At 44.9% G+C, this 17,170-nt stretch overlaps 1 protein-coding gene across 1 annotated transcript in view; it reads right to left on the bottom strand.

Moving 5' to 3' along the window:
- The window catches only part of RPS6KA2 (ribosomal protein S6 kinase A2), a 160,842-nt gene that overhangs the window by 132,620 nt on the left and 11,052 nt on the right, over positions 1-17,170 (bottom strand). The gene's annotated exons all lie outside the window — the stretch shown is intronic.

Here is a 17,170-nt window from a genome sequence, read left to right as displayed (position 1 = left end):
TTTCTCCGCCAGCATCTCCAGCTGGATTGGGAGCGCTTGTCCGCCTCCTAGAAGCACCGCAGTCAGGCAGCAGACAGAGCTTTTGTGCAAATGGCATCCTCCTTTCTCTATTTAAACGTGCCACTCTGTTCCCATCCAAACGGCTCAGGAGACACCTCCAGTCCCACTGGGACACGGCTTGCTCTTCCAGGGGCTCCTAACAACCATAATTGTAGCTATTATTTCCCCTTACTGTTCACCTCTCAGGCAGAAAGTAAATGAAACACTTCTCAGGAGGGAGGGGAGAGAAGGCGTGTGGGGTGCAGTGGGAGCACAGGCGCTGCCCCTGCTGAAGGCTTCGGCTTCCTGGGGCCTCACCCCTCTGCCCCCCTCCCTAGCCTGGTGGGCAGGGGCCCCTGCCAGAGGCAGCGGGGCAGACATACCTCGTTTTATTTTCTCGTAGGCATGTATGCTCTTACAGGAACGATTTAAAGAGGTTTATGGATGGGTGAAATGGTTTGCAGAATTAAGACTGGACTCCACGATGGAGACAGGCAGGGCAAACGAAGCGACTGAGAAGCCACCCACGTTCAGGGCTGATGCAACTTCAGAGCCAGCTCTGGAGAGAGAAGTTGGAAAAAGATGACCCTTTGAACGTCAAGACTTTCGGTTAAACAACCTGGAATCTGCTCATCATGAAGTAAATCCTGTGTGGTTTGTGTGGGTAAAAGCTCTAAACATTTTGGTTCTAAGTGCCTCTGTTTACACAACATTCTTTCCTCTTGTGTCAGGAAAAGGAAGCCTGTTTTCTTTGGGAGAATGGAGGCGGGCAAGAGAAATCGTGTCCCGATTCTGCTAGATTCTGTCACGATCCAGGAAACAAAAAGGGTTTTCTTTGTCTAAGCACCCAGCATCTCTCTTTCCTGCCTCTCTTCTTTCTTCCCTCCATCCCTGTCCCCTTCCCAGTGGATCAGGACCCAGCCCCGTCAGACACCTGGGCCACTCTCAGAGGACGGGATGGGTCGCCGGTCCCTCATGACGCAGGAGGGGAGGGATGGCTGGGGAGCAGGTGTACAGGCACTGCCCAGGTCACCTGTACATCTAACACGTTGTAACTGCTCACCTGGGTTTATAACTGTGTCACAGCTCAGTGACCGGGACTTGAAGACCTACTCTTGGTGATTTTTGAAGAGGCTGAACTGATAGCAAGAACTGAAGACAGGCAAAGGTTTTTAGAAAGGTGCGTTCTGTAAACTACAGGCCAGGAGACTTGAGGAAGGTTGAGAACATGTGAGATAGAAAGCTGGGATCAACAGTAATCAGAGAGTTATACTAAAGGTAGGCAGACTTCCTTTTCTACGTTACTGAGGTTACCTGACAGATAGGTGAGGGAGATGGTAAACATGGGAAGACGTTTTATGAGGTTTCTCATTGGTACACTGAATAAAACGAAGAAATAATGACCGATGGATTAATAGCTGCCTGACTGCCTTAACCAGAGCAGAGTACTTAATCAACCCATGTCAACCAGGAAAGTTTCTGATGGGCCAGCCTTGCCTTCTTCTATGCAGTGTTTGTCCGGGTGCCTGTGTGAAGCAGGATGCTTCCTATCCTTTGCAAGAAGACAGAATACATGTCACCAAAAGTACCGATAAATTGCGAGGCTGAACTTACCAACCAGGTAAAGTAACAAAAATAGACGTAAGGTCTTACTCTTGTCAAACAAAAAACGAACAAGCCACAGACTAGAGGAGCCAGACTAGCGACAGGTTTTAGCCCAACATGAGTTCACCACGTGATGGTAACAAGGATGGGATGAGCTCTACACGAAACAGGGAGATGACAGCATGAGTCTTCTCTGGGCGGGTCAGATCACGTCCAGTTGGGCCCTGCCACACTTGCTCCCAGACACACTCTTGGGCTTCGGCCTGTGCTGGTCTCTCTGTCCTCCCGTCCCAGACCAGACCCTTCAGTTACATGCACCACGGCACTCTCTACAACTCCACTCAGGACGCTAAAACTGCTGCTCCAACGTCTGTCTTCCCAAGCAGACCACGGGCTCCGAGGGCAGAGACGGTCTCTGTCTCATTCTTGGAGGTTTTCCCAAGGCGGCGCCTGGCATGTTGTCGAAATTCCATACGGACGTGTTCACAAAGAAATGAACGAGTCATTCCATCAGATGTGGCTTTCCTATCCGAATTCATCTAACTTGTCCTCTTTGACATATCCCTTGGGAACTCAGGGACATCTCTTACTCTTGATGGATTTAAGATCCTCTAGTGCAGGGAGTGTGCCTAATTCATCTTTGAACAAGCACCTGTGAGAGTATCACGCCCAAAGGCTGGTTGAATAAATGACGGGAGAACAAACGATAATTCTTTTAACATAAAAGTTGCTGACTAAATAATAAAGCTGCATGTAGAATTTTTTAAAGTGAAATGTAATTCCAAATGTGTAGAAATCAGTGAAAAGAGCTCTTTAGTTCACAAAGTGAATACAATGGCAAATGGTCTTATCAAAATCAGTAGGAAATTAAATTTTAAACTTGAAGCCATTTTCATTATAATATTCCTATTAACTTTGTTTTGCTTTTGCCTAGTAGACAAAGGGAGCAATTTATTAAAATACTTTGTGTATCTAGTACTTCTTAAAAGAAAAAGAAACCTCCTGCCCTCCCCTCAAAAAGATGTGAATAAAGGAAGGAAGAGTTAGAAATATTAAAAAAAAAAAAAAACCAACCAACCAAAGAGCTAATTCATTGATCTTGAGCCTGACTGACTGATGATTCCATTCAGACAATATTTACTGAGCAGCTACAGGCTACATGACATTATAAAGAGAAAACAATAAAAATCAGGCCATATTTCTTTACTTGTAAGCAAGTTACATACTCACTGATCCATGGAATACATAAAATTTTCTTAAATCCATAGAAAGCACAACGTTTTCATGATGTAAATACCCACAACTTAAATCTGTGTAGCTCCCCACTGCTTATAAAACACTTCCACAGAAAACATCTTAGTTAACTTGAAAATAAGTTAATCCAGTTAGGGTCAAGATTTGTGTCAATGATAAACTGTCATCAAAGCTAAGATAATGCTGAAGAAAAACAATGTGGAGGTAGGAAAGACTTGCTGAATTTGATACCAAGACTTATGTTAAATCAATAGGAAGTGACGGTGGTTTCTGCACAGGTTAGACAAATGGGACAGAAGTGGAGCCAGTCCTTCTGGGAATCCCGCGATGTGGCAGAGTGGCCGTGCAGTGGAGAAAAGATGGACAATTCAACAAGTGGGGCTGAGAAAACGGTTACATTATTTAAGAAGACAGGAAACAAAAGTAGTTCCATATACAAAGGCTGTAAAAAGAATTCATGTCCAGTAGTTAAAGGCCAAAATAAACTTTATAACTTTTAGATGAAAACAGACTGTCCTTATGATCTCAGAGTAAGGACAGATTTAACGCAGAAAGCACAAACCATAAAGAAAAAGACTGATAGATTCAGCTACATAAAACCTAAAGACTTCTGCATAAAAAGGTTAAAAGATGGGTCACGCACTAGAAGCTGTCTACCTTCCATCTAACTGATGAAGAATTCTTATTCAGAATACATAAACAACTCCCGGAAAACAATTAAAGAGCCAGAGAAAAGGAGGATTAAAAAAAATTACACACAGGGGCAGTGCACCTGGAAATGCAAATGACCAATGACACGTGAAGAGGGCCAACCACACCTGTCGTGGGCAGAGTGAGTTAGAACCACGAGACGTCACCCCACATGCATCACAGGGCGGACACCTAACTTCCGACGCCCCGCTGACAGTGAGAATGAGGAGACCGGGACCGCGTCTATTGCTACTGGGGGTATAGGTGATACAACCCACTCGGAGGGAAATTTGGTAATATTTCGTAAAGTTGGAGACCTTGTGCTGCACAGCCCAGCAACCTCACTCCCAGGAATATGTCCTAGAAAATACCCTCCCCCACGTGTACAAGCAGCATTGCTCACAGTAAAGACAGAAGGAGCCTGCAGGCGTCCACCCACAGGAGGAGGACTGAACATGAATATTCATGGCGTAGATAGCAAACACCACACAGATGCAAACATAAGGAACCAAGCTACTGGATCAACATGAATGTATCCCAACAATATCACAGTGCATTAAAATATATGCAATGTGATTCCATTTATAAAGCATGTACACCATGAAAAACTATGATAGTGTCTAGGATATATACATAGGAAAAATCAGAAGAAATTAAGAGGGATGACGACATAGAATCCGGGAACGGTAACTTCTGGATGAGAAGGCCAGGAATGAGGTCGGGGAGCTGTATTGATCCTGTTTATTTCCTAAGCTGAATTATGGGTATGTAGGTGTTTGTTATAGTATTTTTTATTTGCATTTATGTCTGAAATATCTCATAATAAAAATGAGAAAGGAGTTAAGTCAGTATTTCTGTTTATTGAATCGAGGCACTTTTCAGCAGAGCACAGTCGTGAAATGTGGAGAGAAAGACGTGGCTTTCACCCTCTAAATGAGTTTGTTCGAAGACTAAAAGCTCAGTGATTGTCAGTGTGAACATTCACTTAAATCTACATAGGCTGTTGACATTATGTTCTTCTGAAATGATGATATAAGCCCTCAGTATAAAAGGGTACTGGGAGGTCAAGAACTGAATAGTCTAGATCCAGAAAGACCTCTCCTTCTGCCAACTCCTCCCACTCTGAGAGCCACGTGCCCCACACCATGGCTGCTGAGGGAGGGAAGCTATGCTATAATCCGCCATGTGCATTCTTGCCTTGATGGGTGTGGCACTTCCAAAAAACACTGTGTTCCTTAGTTCACGTAGTTACTCAGGAACTGAATGCAGTCTTGGAGCATGGGGTGGGGTGGGGTGGCAGCACAGCTATGGGAGCGGGGTGATGCCCTCCTTCCAATCCATCATCCGCCAGGAACACAGGGCTGGGGTCAGACGGGGGCTCTTCAACGCTTCATTTGGCTCGAAATGGGATCGGCGTTGGGGCGTCCGAGTTCTCTTTGGGAGTCGAGGACGCCTGGGTAGAGAGCTCTCCTGTGAGACAGTGGGGTTCCTGAGAGGTTGTGGGGAGGATCTGAACAGTGGTTTTCCCCACTTTCCCTGGTAGAGTGCCAGGAAAGATGGCAAGTTCAAGCTGACGCAGGTGCCAGATAAGCAAAGTCACAGGCATCACAAAGGACCCTCAGCAGCGCAGAGCCTTGGAGGGGGCAGGCCCAGGTGCACCAAATGAGCCCCCTCGTCCTGCTGCTTAGGACGGAATGTCAGGGATGGTGGAGGATCCAAAGTCCCTCCCCCAACACCCGCCAAACCGGCAGCCAATGCTGCTGCAGGCAGAGACTGGACAAGTGCCACGTGCCCACTTGGGAGGGGGTGAGACTGTAGCTGAGAACTTCTCCAACCGGGCCCACGCCTCCCCCCTCCTAAAGGTCACTAGGGAAAAAGGGGAAGGCCTGCAGAGTAAGAGGAATGAGACGCCAAAATATTTAAAAACAAGTGATAATGAAAACATTTCTAAAAGCTCTGTTCCTACTAACCCTCCATGAAAACACTCCCAAGCAGGAGACCGTTCCAGTTTAAAGTTTTTACTGTAAGCAACACTGTTTCAGAAGACGTGTGTACTAATACTTTCCCCTCGCAGACACTCTGGCATCGAGATGTGATCTGGACAAATGGCCTAGGAAATAACTGCTTTAAAATCAGTGTTTGGAAGCTTCAGAGTTTACTTAAATGGGAACATCACAGCGCACTAATAAAAAGTAGAAAGATGTCTTACTTTCTTCTTAAAACTTTCCCCCCAACAGAGGTTTGCTGATGTGACCTATCTGGGGGTTTTGGAATGAGCTTGTGGAAAACTCAAAAAAAAAAAGGGAAAAAGCCAGAAGCAAATAAAGGGATGAACTCCACATTTAATACTGTCCACAGGGGCCCATGGCTCCCTGCGAGAGGGACTGAAATCTCTTGAGCTAATTCAACTAGCGTGCAAACAGCAGACTTGTGCCAGACAGGATGCGAAGGCCTTCTGGGCTGGGTGGGGCCAGCTGAGCTGGAGGTGAGGCTGGGACGCACACGTGGTCCCGCGGACCTTCAGCCAGTCGTGGAATCATTCGGTACCTTCACGGCCTCACCTGCAGGGCAAGTGAATAAAAGCACTTACATCGTGGGGCTGTCGTGAGGATCAGACATAAATATGGAGCCCGCTTAGAGCGCAGTGCATCTGGGGCCCGAGGAAGCAAACCACTAAGAAACGCGGAGATTTCTCCAGCAAAGCAATGGTTCACGTCACTCCGGACCACACACAGGCCTGCGCAAGCCCGCCCCACCTAACGGGCGCCGGCCAGGGCTGTGCACACAGGCTCCCCACAGCTGCTCCCCTACCACCTCCACCAGGGCCTTCACCGGCGTGGTGTCCCCACTCGGAGCACCCGTCCACTCCCGCATTCTCCATCCTACCCGCTCTGTGCCTCTCCTAAAACCTCCCCCAATCAGACTTTCTCTAGAGATTCCGGCTGGGTGGAAGCTGCAACCTGCATCACGTCATCTGCATTCGGGTCCTGGTTCGCAGGGTCAACGGACACGAGTTCATTACGAGTTCAATGAAGAGCTCCGCCCTCAGAGACTTCTCTTTCTTCGCAAACCCTATGGTCTTACGGTAGATTTACAATAGTAGATTTATGATAGGTAATTTATGCCATGCATGTGACAAAATCTTACAGCATTCATAATTACTGAAAGAATATTATTACTCTTGTCTCCTTAATTAGATTATACGGCCCTTAAAAGGCAACCCCTGGGTCATCACTTAGCCTTGAAAACGAGATGAAATACGGGGTCCTAAAGTTCTGGCTTGGAACTTATACTTGCTTGTTTAGGCTTAATCCAATTAGAATATCAGAATTTATCTTCGTAAGTTTCTAGTAGATTTTCCTATTTGAGTTTTAAAATATCATGCTTTCTCTCTAGGCATTTAAAATTTGATATGACATTATAGCAACAAATCAACATGCAGGCTATGATTCTAACTGTGAAAGGGCTGTGGGGTAGGCGTCTTAGATAGAGACGCAGGCGGGAACACCTATACACTCCCCGTTATGCATTCAGCTGAGATGTTCTAAAGGTGACATAAGAATAAAAATAGCATACACATTTTACTGAAAAGAGCAAACCCAAAGATTGCTTTCGGTGGTAATAAGGCCTGAAATGAAAATATATGATCAACGGTTGAGATATAAAGGCTTTATCCTGCCGAAGACATGACAACCCAAATAGAAAGCTTTTTACTTCGCAGGCTGGTACGAATTTAGCCTAAGGCACAAAATCACCACCTGTTATCAGCTCATTGGCCTCTGGGTCCTGACTCCCTACTGCAGGTTCAAAACCTTGATGAGCGTTTACATGAAAGCAAAGCCAGTGCAAGGCTACCCTTGCACTGGGATGGGACGGGAGCGAGGCAGACTCCATACATGAGATTCTTCAATCCTTTTTTGTTATAGCTACAGCCCTGGGTTGTGGTTTTAGCAATTTCTGCCCATTTGAAAACAAGATGGTGGATGCAGTACAAGAATAAATAGATCAGATTTCAGCCAACTGTACCCTATTTCTTTTGAGACCCATAGACCTGAGTACTTGTAGAAGTTAAAATGGATTCCTTTGAAATACGCCTACCTGTTCACAGTGGGGGAACCAAGCTAAGGGTCTCCCTTGCCTTCCTTGCTTTATTACATGAGAAAATCAAGTGGCCCTGTGAATTCAATTCTTCAAAGATATATCCCGTAGGGGCAGGACGGGAATAAAGACGCAGACCTTCTAGAGAATGGACTTGAGGACGTGGGGGGTGGGGAGGGTAAGCTGGGACAAAGTGAGAGAGTGGCATGGACATATATACACTACCAAATGTAAAACCGATAGCTAGTGGGAAGCAGCTGCACAGCACAGGGAGATCAGCTCGGTGCTTTGTAACCACCTAGAGGGGTGGGATAGGGAGGGAGATGCAAGAGGGAAGAGATATGGGGATATATGTATATGTATAGCTGATTCACTTTGTTATACAGCAGAAACTAACACAACATTGTAAAGCAATTATACTCCAATAAAGCTGTTAAGAAAAAAAGATATATCCCGGAAACAACACCCACCTGGAAATCTGGATGTCCAAGCAGGGTTGGAAAGGGCCTTGAGAGTGACTGCAAATCATGGTGGGATGATGGGGTTAACACAGAAGTGATGGCACTTATGCTGCAAATGATACCATCAAGAAAGCGAAAAGAGAACCCACAAAATGGGGGAAAATATTTGCAAATAATATAGCTGGTAAGGGACTTGTATCCAGAATATTAAAAAAACTCTTACAACTCAATAATTTAAAAAATCACCTAATATTTTAAAAAGGTGATCTGAATAGACATTTCTCCAAGGAAGATGTGGCCAATAAACACATGAAAAGATGCCAATACCACTAGTCATCAGGCAACACAACCCCAAACCACAGTGGGACACCACTTCACGCCCACTAGGATGGCTCTAATCAAAAAGGTGAGCAGTAACAAGTGTTGGTGAGAAACTGGACCCCTCGATCACTGCTGGTGGGAACGTAAAGTGCTACAACCACTCTGGAAAACAGTCTGGAGGTTCCTCAAAAGCTTAAACATAGAGTTACCATGTGACCCAGCGATTCCAGTCCTAGGTATCTACCCGAGAGAAATGAAAACATATGTCCACACAAAAACCTGTTCACAAATGTTCACACCAGCTTTAGTCACAATAGCCAAATAGTGGAAACAACCTAAATGTCTATCAGCTGATTCCTGGATAATAATATGTGCTATGTCCATGCAATGGAGTATTTGGTGATAAAGAGAAATATCTGCTACAGCTTGGATGAACCGTGGACACACTGTGATAAATGAATGAAGCCAGTCACAAAACACCACCTATTCTATGATTCCATTTATATAAAATGTGCAGAATAGGCCAACCTATAGCGATTAAAAGCGATTAGCAGTTAACGTGGGCTGTTGGAAGGAGGGGCAGTGGATGGAGAAATGGAGGGTCATGGGCAATGGGTCCAGAGTTTATTTTGGGGTGATTAAAAAGTTCTAGATTGTGGTGATGGTTGTACAGCTCTGTGAATATACCTCGGCACTGTACACTTTAAAGGGGTGAATTGTATGGTATGTGAACTAGATCTCATAAAGCTGTTTATAGAAACAAGAAAAAAGTCATAGTATTCAAGGGAACTTAGGACAAAACTACTGAGGTGATTCAAAGAAGAACCTTCTTGGTACCTTTCATGAAAGTGCACATTAAAAAACGAAGCAGCGTACACGCTTCTCATGTATCTGATTTTAATTCTGCGTCAGTTCTCAGGGAAATTTTTGGAATTTTTCACAAAGACAGCCCCACACACACACCCAGGAGATACTGGCTCAGTGTATGATGGGCAGTCTCCCAGGATATTTGCTCACTGACAGTGCAAGAGAATTTAGGATGGGCATTTAACACATTTTGGAAACAGAGTTTCCAGGGTATAGACAACCCTCCCTTAACAATGGTATAAAGCAACCACTCACAGTTTAGAAGTTGGATAACTTTAATTGTATGTGGTAACAACAAGTATCTCTATATCCAAGAAAACTTAATCCAATTTGGTGCTACAAAAATAAAAAAATGTTTGGCTCAAAATTCTCACATCTAATTTAACAGTCTATCAGTACATGGAAGAAAAAAAATCCCCATCCAGAATTTCCAGTTACAGATTCGGAATTATTTCCGTCTGTGAGGGAGATGAAATCAGGAGTAACTTTTGAATCTTGGGGAAAACATAACATTTTGCCTACCGTTTAGATCTAAAAGGCATATGAAAGCAATGTCCCTGGATCCCGCACAGGTAGAGGCCACCCTGCAGAGCTTGGTAAAAGGGTCTGAGGACTTCTCTCCATGAGCCTGACGGAACGCTCCCTGACCCCTTCCCAGTCCTGCTCTACGAGCAAAGACTTTCTCAGTTGTGGCCGCTCTCTTGGATGGGGGTGTTTATTCTGTGTCTTCCACAGCTGATACGCAGTTAGACGTAAAGTCATGTTTATCCCCAGATCCAAACAACCAGGATGCTAAGGACATTTTTTAAAAACAGAACTTTTATGAAAGAGAAAAATGAACTAAACGTGAATAACTAAACAATTTAGGATCGGGGACTGACTCTGAAGCACAACTTCAGGAATATACAGTAGGGTCAGCCCAAATCCAACCTGGTCTCTGCTGGCATTTGGAGAGAAGAGAGCAGGCTGTTGTGTCAACTTCGCTCTAGGACTAACGGGGGGAGAAGATAAAGGGGACGAGGCTGCCACCTAGTTGCTCGTCTAGACTGGTTGCTTTTCAAACTGGGGTTCTCTGGGACCCTGGGGTTCTGTGATCTGGCCAGAGATCGATGGGGGAGGGGGGAGGCCACAGGGAGGCCAAGACCCTCTCATCCCCTTGCAACCAAAGTGGCTCTTCTTCAAAATCTGTTTCACGTACTGCAGTTCCGCATGAGATGTTTGAAAACAGGGTTCCAGTGTAATAGACAAATGGAAAAACCTTGATTCAAATTTACTTTCAGGGTAATTACAGAAAGGACCGCTGAGCTGCTTGACCGTTAGATCAAATGATTCCATTGTTTTTCTATGATATGGTATTGTTATAGCTGGACCACAATGTTGGATATTTATATTGATGACCTAGGAATATGGAAACATCATAAAGTACATTCTGAATTATCAAAAGCTTAATTTTATTCAGAGAAGTTTTAGTGCCAAGTATATTTTATTAATTTGTACTTATTTGGAAATGGGGAATTCACAAACTAGAATACTCATGTAATCAGAAAATATCCGTCTATACTCTTTCAAGATAAAGAGAATTTATTAGCTTTAAATCATTTGTTCTTGTTCTCTTTTTCTATCCTTCTTACTTTTTTTCTTGTTTTAATTTATTTCTCCACTCCCTTCTCCTTACTATATCTCTTGCTATTTATTTCGACACAATATCTTTCACTACTAAGTAGCTTGCTAGAAACAGCAATACTTAATGGTAAATATCACGTAAAAAAGGTCTTCTGAAATGGCTCTGTGAGCATGAAGGCATTTACTACAGGGTGTGGTTTATCATTTAATAAATGTATGAAAGCGAGTCATTATTCTCCAATCAATCAGTATGACACCACATGGAAGAAGATGAAAAGCCTCTCTCTTTTTCATCCCTGTGAATAAAAAGATAATCAAACCAACACAGACACTGGTGGCAGGGTGAGGGGCAGGAAATTAATGTGAATTTCCTGAATTCTGAAGGAATTAGCTGCCCATCATTTATAAGCAAAAATCAAGGACACAATTCAAAGGAAAGAACTCATGACGGTTAAAAAAGATAAAATCCGATGCAATTAGGTTACACGTTCCATGATGCCAAACACTTAGAAATGCACTGAGTACAAAGTTTGTGGATACTTTCAGGGTAGAAAAGGCTGCTTGCTCACGAGTCTTTATCTTATATGTCATAGTTTTGTACATTGTTTTATATAACAAATTCTTTCTAGCAATTTATCAAAATGTGACCACTACAGTTAAAAGGTAGTGTTGGCAAAAGTTTGGACGAAAAAGTGTATGAAAAATAATGGCAAAGAAAACAATGTTACAGTGTTTTCACAAAATGTATGCTATAAAATGAATATATGCATATCCATTTTTACATAGAGTTATATGGTTGAATAATTTTAAGAGCAAGAAACTAAGTATGATAAATAAAGTAGTCTTTCTAGAATCAATACCCACTTCTATCTTGTTTTGAATCCTTATTTCTTTAAATTATTATTTACATAGTCTAGATTTTAGACTGGAGATAGTTATGACAAAGAAAAGTAGACAGAAAAGGAACAAAAGTATTCTTAGACCCACTAAACACACTGAAAGAATGATTGCAAACATAAAATAATACATTTCAGGTTTTAGCACAGAGAACTATATTCAATACCTTGTGACAAACCATAATGGAAAAGAATATGAAAAAGAATGTATATATATACATTTATATATACATATAATATATAAAATAATATATATAATGTATATATAATTATATACATATATAATAATATATAACTTAATCACTGCTGTACAGCAGAAATGCACACATTGTAAATCAACTATACTTCAATAAATTTTAAAAAACACATCAGTTTTTTAATGAATAAAAAAATTTAATTTTAATGTTCCCAATTTGCCATCTCAATTAAACTGGAAAATCTGAAAAAAAGTCTTTCTACTATGATTTGAAACATAAATTTAAAGGTATTATTATATTTTCCAAATAATATATGTTATTATCCTATGACGACATGTCCCTATTCTTCACAGACAGCCATTTGGCAGAATTCTATCTACATTTGCAAAACTGTTAAATATACCACATATGTCCCTTCATCCAAATGAACCAACAACACAAATGCATCAGCAGGACCCAGCCCCCAGGCAGAGATGCCAACAGGCTGTAACGACCTCTGGGGACAAGTTCAAGCCTCATTTGTACTTTCCAGTATCCTCATCCTGGCTCTCACTGGGACCTTTACCTCGGGGCACAAAAGGTGAGCAAAAAGGAAGATGGGGACATGCCTCTTCTGTAATTATAAAAGCATCAACAGCACTGTGTTTTAATGGAATCTGGAACCCTGGACCTGGAGGGGCTGGTCCCAGTGAGCTCTCGGGTCCCCTGGGAGAGGGCCAGGAAGCATTCACACGCTCATTCCTTCACCACTTATTTTAACTGAGCACCTAGGTACACTAGGCACCTGCTACAAGGCAGCCCGAACCTTAAATACAATGTATAACTTGTAAGCAAATCCCCTTGTGATTTTTTTAGACAGAAAACATCTTCAGGAGAGCAGTTTCCTGGCCAGTGTGAATAGAACAGAATGATCTGGTCTAAACGTGTTACTTTAGGTCTAGTATATATCACAGTGGTTAAAGGCATAAGCTTTGGAGGCAAATAGAACGAAGTTTGATACTTGATTCCCCACTTACTATCAGCATGACCTCAGTCAAGTTATTTGACCTTTTAATATAGTTGCCTCATCTATGAAAAGGATATAATTGTACTCATTTTTAGGGTTCTAGTAAAGAGTTAATTAGATAATAAGTGTTATCAGGACGATTTTATTTGCATAAGAGAAAACCCAAATCAAACTGGCTTAAACAATACGTGGAAATGGTTGGATCACGTAACCAAAATGTTCCAAGGTAATAAGGACTTCAGGCACGGGCTGATCAAGGCTCCAACCTCATTTCTCTACGGTTTTCTTGGCTCTGCTCTCCTCTCTGTGTTGGTTGCTCTGTAGGCTAGGTAACCTCCTGGTCTCAGAAAGCTCCCAGGATCCATGCCTCCCTGTTCTTCCACAGCCGATGAACAAAGGTCCCAAGTTACATCCCATTTGACTGTCCTGGACCGCATGCTCAACTCTGAGCTAATCACCGTGGCCAGGAAAACACCACATGTAGTGTGCGCACTCATACACACACACACACACACACATAGTTAAAAACATATGTACATAAAAACTTAAATATTTATAGAGATCTGATCATTTTAATCTCCAGGTTGTCAAAGTGAATATTTCAAACTCATCTTTGCTGAGAAAGAAAACTTGTATTAGTTAGTTTTCAAATGGTTCAGACCCCTTCACCTTAAAACCTATAAAGTGCATGAAAGACCTGTTGGCTGGAAAAATAATAATCATTTTAATCCTGATTTTGTCTCTACTTTTTTTTCTCCCAGATGGAAGAGCTCTGGGAGTGAGAGTATCTGTCACTACTTCAGTGGCAGATGTGTGTCTGGAAACATGAAATGCACTTGAACGATAATTACGGATAACCATGTCTTTTCAAACACAAAGGTGAGTTGCTGATGCTGACATAGGACCGTAAAAGAGTGAAATTCATAGAACATGTTGGTTACGAAGAGTTCGGGGAAGCAAAACAAATCCTTGTAAGTTGCCATTCTGGATTCTTTCATCACAGACATTGTAAAAACTCTGTAAAATCAGTCCTGTGGGCTCCTAAGAAACGTTTTCCGCTGTTGTGTGGATAACAATACAGTACCTTCCTACATTTCCATAAAGCTGTACATCGTTTTCAAAACTCATCTTGCCCCACCAGTGGGCCAGGGATGTCCCCACTGGGCTGGGGGGAAGGCACAAACGCGGATCTCGAGAGGGGGTGGGGGGTTGTGCACGGGCAGCCAGTCACCCAAGTACAAGCATCCTCTGAGAGCAGGGCCACCTCGCTCTCCCCACCTGCTGCATTTGTTAACTGCAGGAGAGACACTGTGAATTCATGAAGCATATGACTTTGTGTCCAAGGTCCCTTTCCAAATCTTGTTTGTTTTTTCCTCCAGTTTTTCTTTGCTGTTCCACCCCTGGATGCCAGGCTCTGCCCACTAGTCTCAGGGAGGGCTTGGGGTGGCAGGAGGGACATCTTCGGCTGTTCCCCGAAGAAGGGCCTGGAGATCCCCGGTCCTGTCCTGCCATATCCACCAGGTATGACATAAGCAAGGAATCCGCGACTCCAGTATCTCTGGTACCTCGGCCATCTGCTGCCAATGCTGGCCAACAGTGCACTGGTGGAATCCAGAATCCTAGCTCTTCTTGAGAAGGAAGATTTCACATGCTTCTGGGTCCCCTACAGGAATGCAGCCTTCGCCCCAGGTTCATGTTCTGGAACTTTCCACACCTTGTGCCTCAGCTGCAAACAGGGCAAGGGGACCAGAAGTGAGGAGCTCTGTCTAGGATCCCTGCTGGCTGCTCGCTGACCCTTTCCTCTTGACTGTGTCTAATCCCGTGACTCTAATTTAGCCAGAAACAACCTTGGGGAGCCCACAGGTGACACTCCGTCTATTACAGGGCTAGGCGTGTGCTGCTTTCACGCTCCGGGGGTGAGGGTGGCCAGACTCTACAGTTTGGATGTAACTGCTTCCCACATTCTGGTGTTTTTCCCTAAGCGGCCACCTCAGATCTCCTCAATGCCAGTCCCCCTCCTTCTCAGTGCATCTTTCTTTGTCTTTCCCACCTGGCCTCTGCTGCCGGCATTCTCCCTGTTTCTTTCACTCATCCTTCCCCTCCTCTTCCCTCCTCTGTTTCCCCCCCTTCTCTCTCCTCCACTCCCACTCCTCCATTACCTTTCAAAACTAAGTAGTAGTTTGGTGTTATCAGGGCTCAGAGAGAAGGCTTAGCCACAGGAAATGGAGCTGTCCATTTGTATTAAATTTTCAGAACCTTTCCTTATATTTCTAGCCTTTAGTGAAAAGCACGCACCTGAATTTTCTAGGTTGGAGGGGAAGTTTGATTTAGTAGTCAGGAAAAACTCCAGTCCTGAAACGTGAGTGCCTCTGCCTGGAACCCTTCACTTTAAGTGGCATTTGTAATTTTTTATTAATGCTTCTGATGTTGTATTTAATAAACCCCCTGATTGCAGCACGTCTGGCTGCTGCTGGTATGCAGGACCCCAAGACTGGTGTGCGGGACCCGAGACTGGTGTGCGGGACCCAGTGGCCGGCGTGCGGGACGCAGAGGCCGGCGTGCGGGACCCTGAGGCCAGCGTGCGGGACCCTGAGGTCGGCGTACGGGTCCCAGTGGCTGGTGTGTGGGACCCTGAGGCCGGAGTGCGGGACCCTGAGGCCGGCGTGCGGGACCCTGAGGTCGGCGTACGGGTCCCAGTGGCCGGCGTGCGGGACCCTGAGGCCGGCGTGCGGGACCCAGTGGCCGGCATGCGGGACCCTGAGGCCGGTGTACAGACTAGAAGCAGTGCTGCAGGAAGCTAGGACTGAGTGTCGTAAACAGATTGCAGTGTAATGGGAAACACGGAGTTTTTTTTTTTTTAACTAAGTGCCCGCCGGGGCCCGTGGACAGGCCATTCCATCTACTCCTGGCTAGATCCCTGCAGGCAGGTATTGTACCAATTTTCAGAGGAGGAAACTGAGCCTCAGGAAGGGTCAGCTGGCCACCTGCCGAAGTCACACAAGTACGAAGTGGCTGAGCAGCGACAGAAACATGGCATCTCCTCTGACCCCACTGGCCGCTTGTGTCACAGGCAGGAACAGCCTAGCTGGCTGCAGTGCAGGTCAGGGTGAGGCGTGAAGCCAAGGCAGGAGAAATAACTACACGTCCCTGGCAAAGCCTAACCACCTGCACAGCCAGCAGCCAGTAAAGCGCCCCCGTTTCCTGAGCGGGTCGCCTCAGTCACACTCCCCAGGGGCGGGCAGAGCTCCTTCTCAGGGCTCGGGGCTGCTCGGGGCCAGAGACGCCAGGAAGACAAACCGGGCCCTGGGCTTTCGGCACCTGCTCCCGGGGTCCCCGGAGGCTGGCCATCCTTCTCGTCCCGCTCCCGCCTCGGCCTGGGGCACACGCCCAGGGGATCGGCCCGCCAGGTACAGGGTTCGGGGGGCCGCAGGCGGGGCATGCCAGGGCCTTCCTACGGGGCCGCAGGCTCACGTGCTCCGCGGGCTGCGAGCCCAGGTGTGGCGCCGGGAGCAGGGGCGCCCAGCCGGCCGCTGTGTCCCTATGCAAGGGGCCCAAGGTGCCAAGCACAGAGGGGATCCTTCAGAGAACCAGGCCCCTCCCAAGAGGAGGGCACCCGACTCCGTCTTGTGAGCCAGGGCACAGTCATGGGCTGGTAGGCTTTAAAGTGAAATCGCGCATCACAAAACTCAGCGTTAGGAAGTCAAAATCTTTTACATTTGACTAGAAATTGCTTTAAGATGTCATAAGAGCCATCTTCCTTGAATTAACCCTATTCCTCTGTAAGCACCGGCTTTTAAAATAAAAGCCCCCTTGACTTTTATCGTTTTTCAGTTTTTAAAAATTGCTAGTATTCAAACATTTTGAAATTTCTGAATTTGCTTTTAAAATGTTGACAGCTTCTCACCCGCCTAAGATATTTTACTGCTTTAAAATTTTTTAAGTGATGAAAATGATTTCTTTTGTTTTTCCATACTTTTTCCTGCAGGTGACACTCTCTCAGCTATATTGTGAATGTCGATGAGACATTCTTTCTAAGGAAGATTTTAAATGCCAAACAGCAGGCCTGCAGTTTGTGAGCTGTGTATGCGGGCCTCCCTCCAGCGGGTGTGTGCT

This window comes from Eschrichtius robustus, chromosome 9 (assembly GCF_028021215.1).
Source record: "Eschrichtius robustus isolate mEscRob2 chromosome 9, mEscRob2.pri, whole genome shotgun sequence".
NCBI classification, from domain to species: domain Eukaryota; kingdom Metazoa; phylum Chordata; class Mammalia; order Artiodactyla; family Eschrichtiidae; genus Eschrichtius; species Eschrichtius robustus.
The sequence above is the reverse complement of the archived record's forward strand: the minus strand, read 5'-3'. Positions and strand labels throughout refer to the sequence as shown.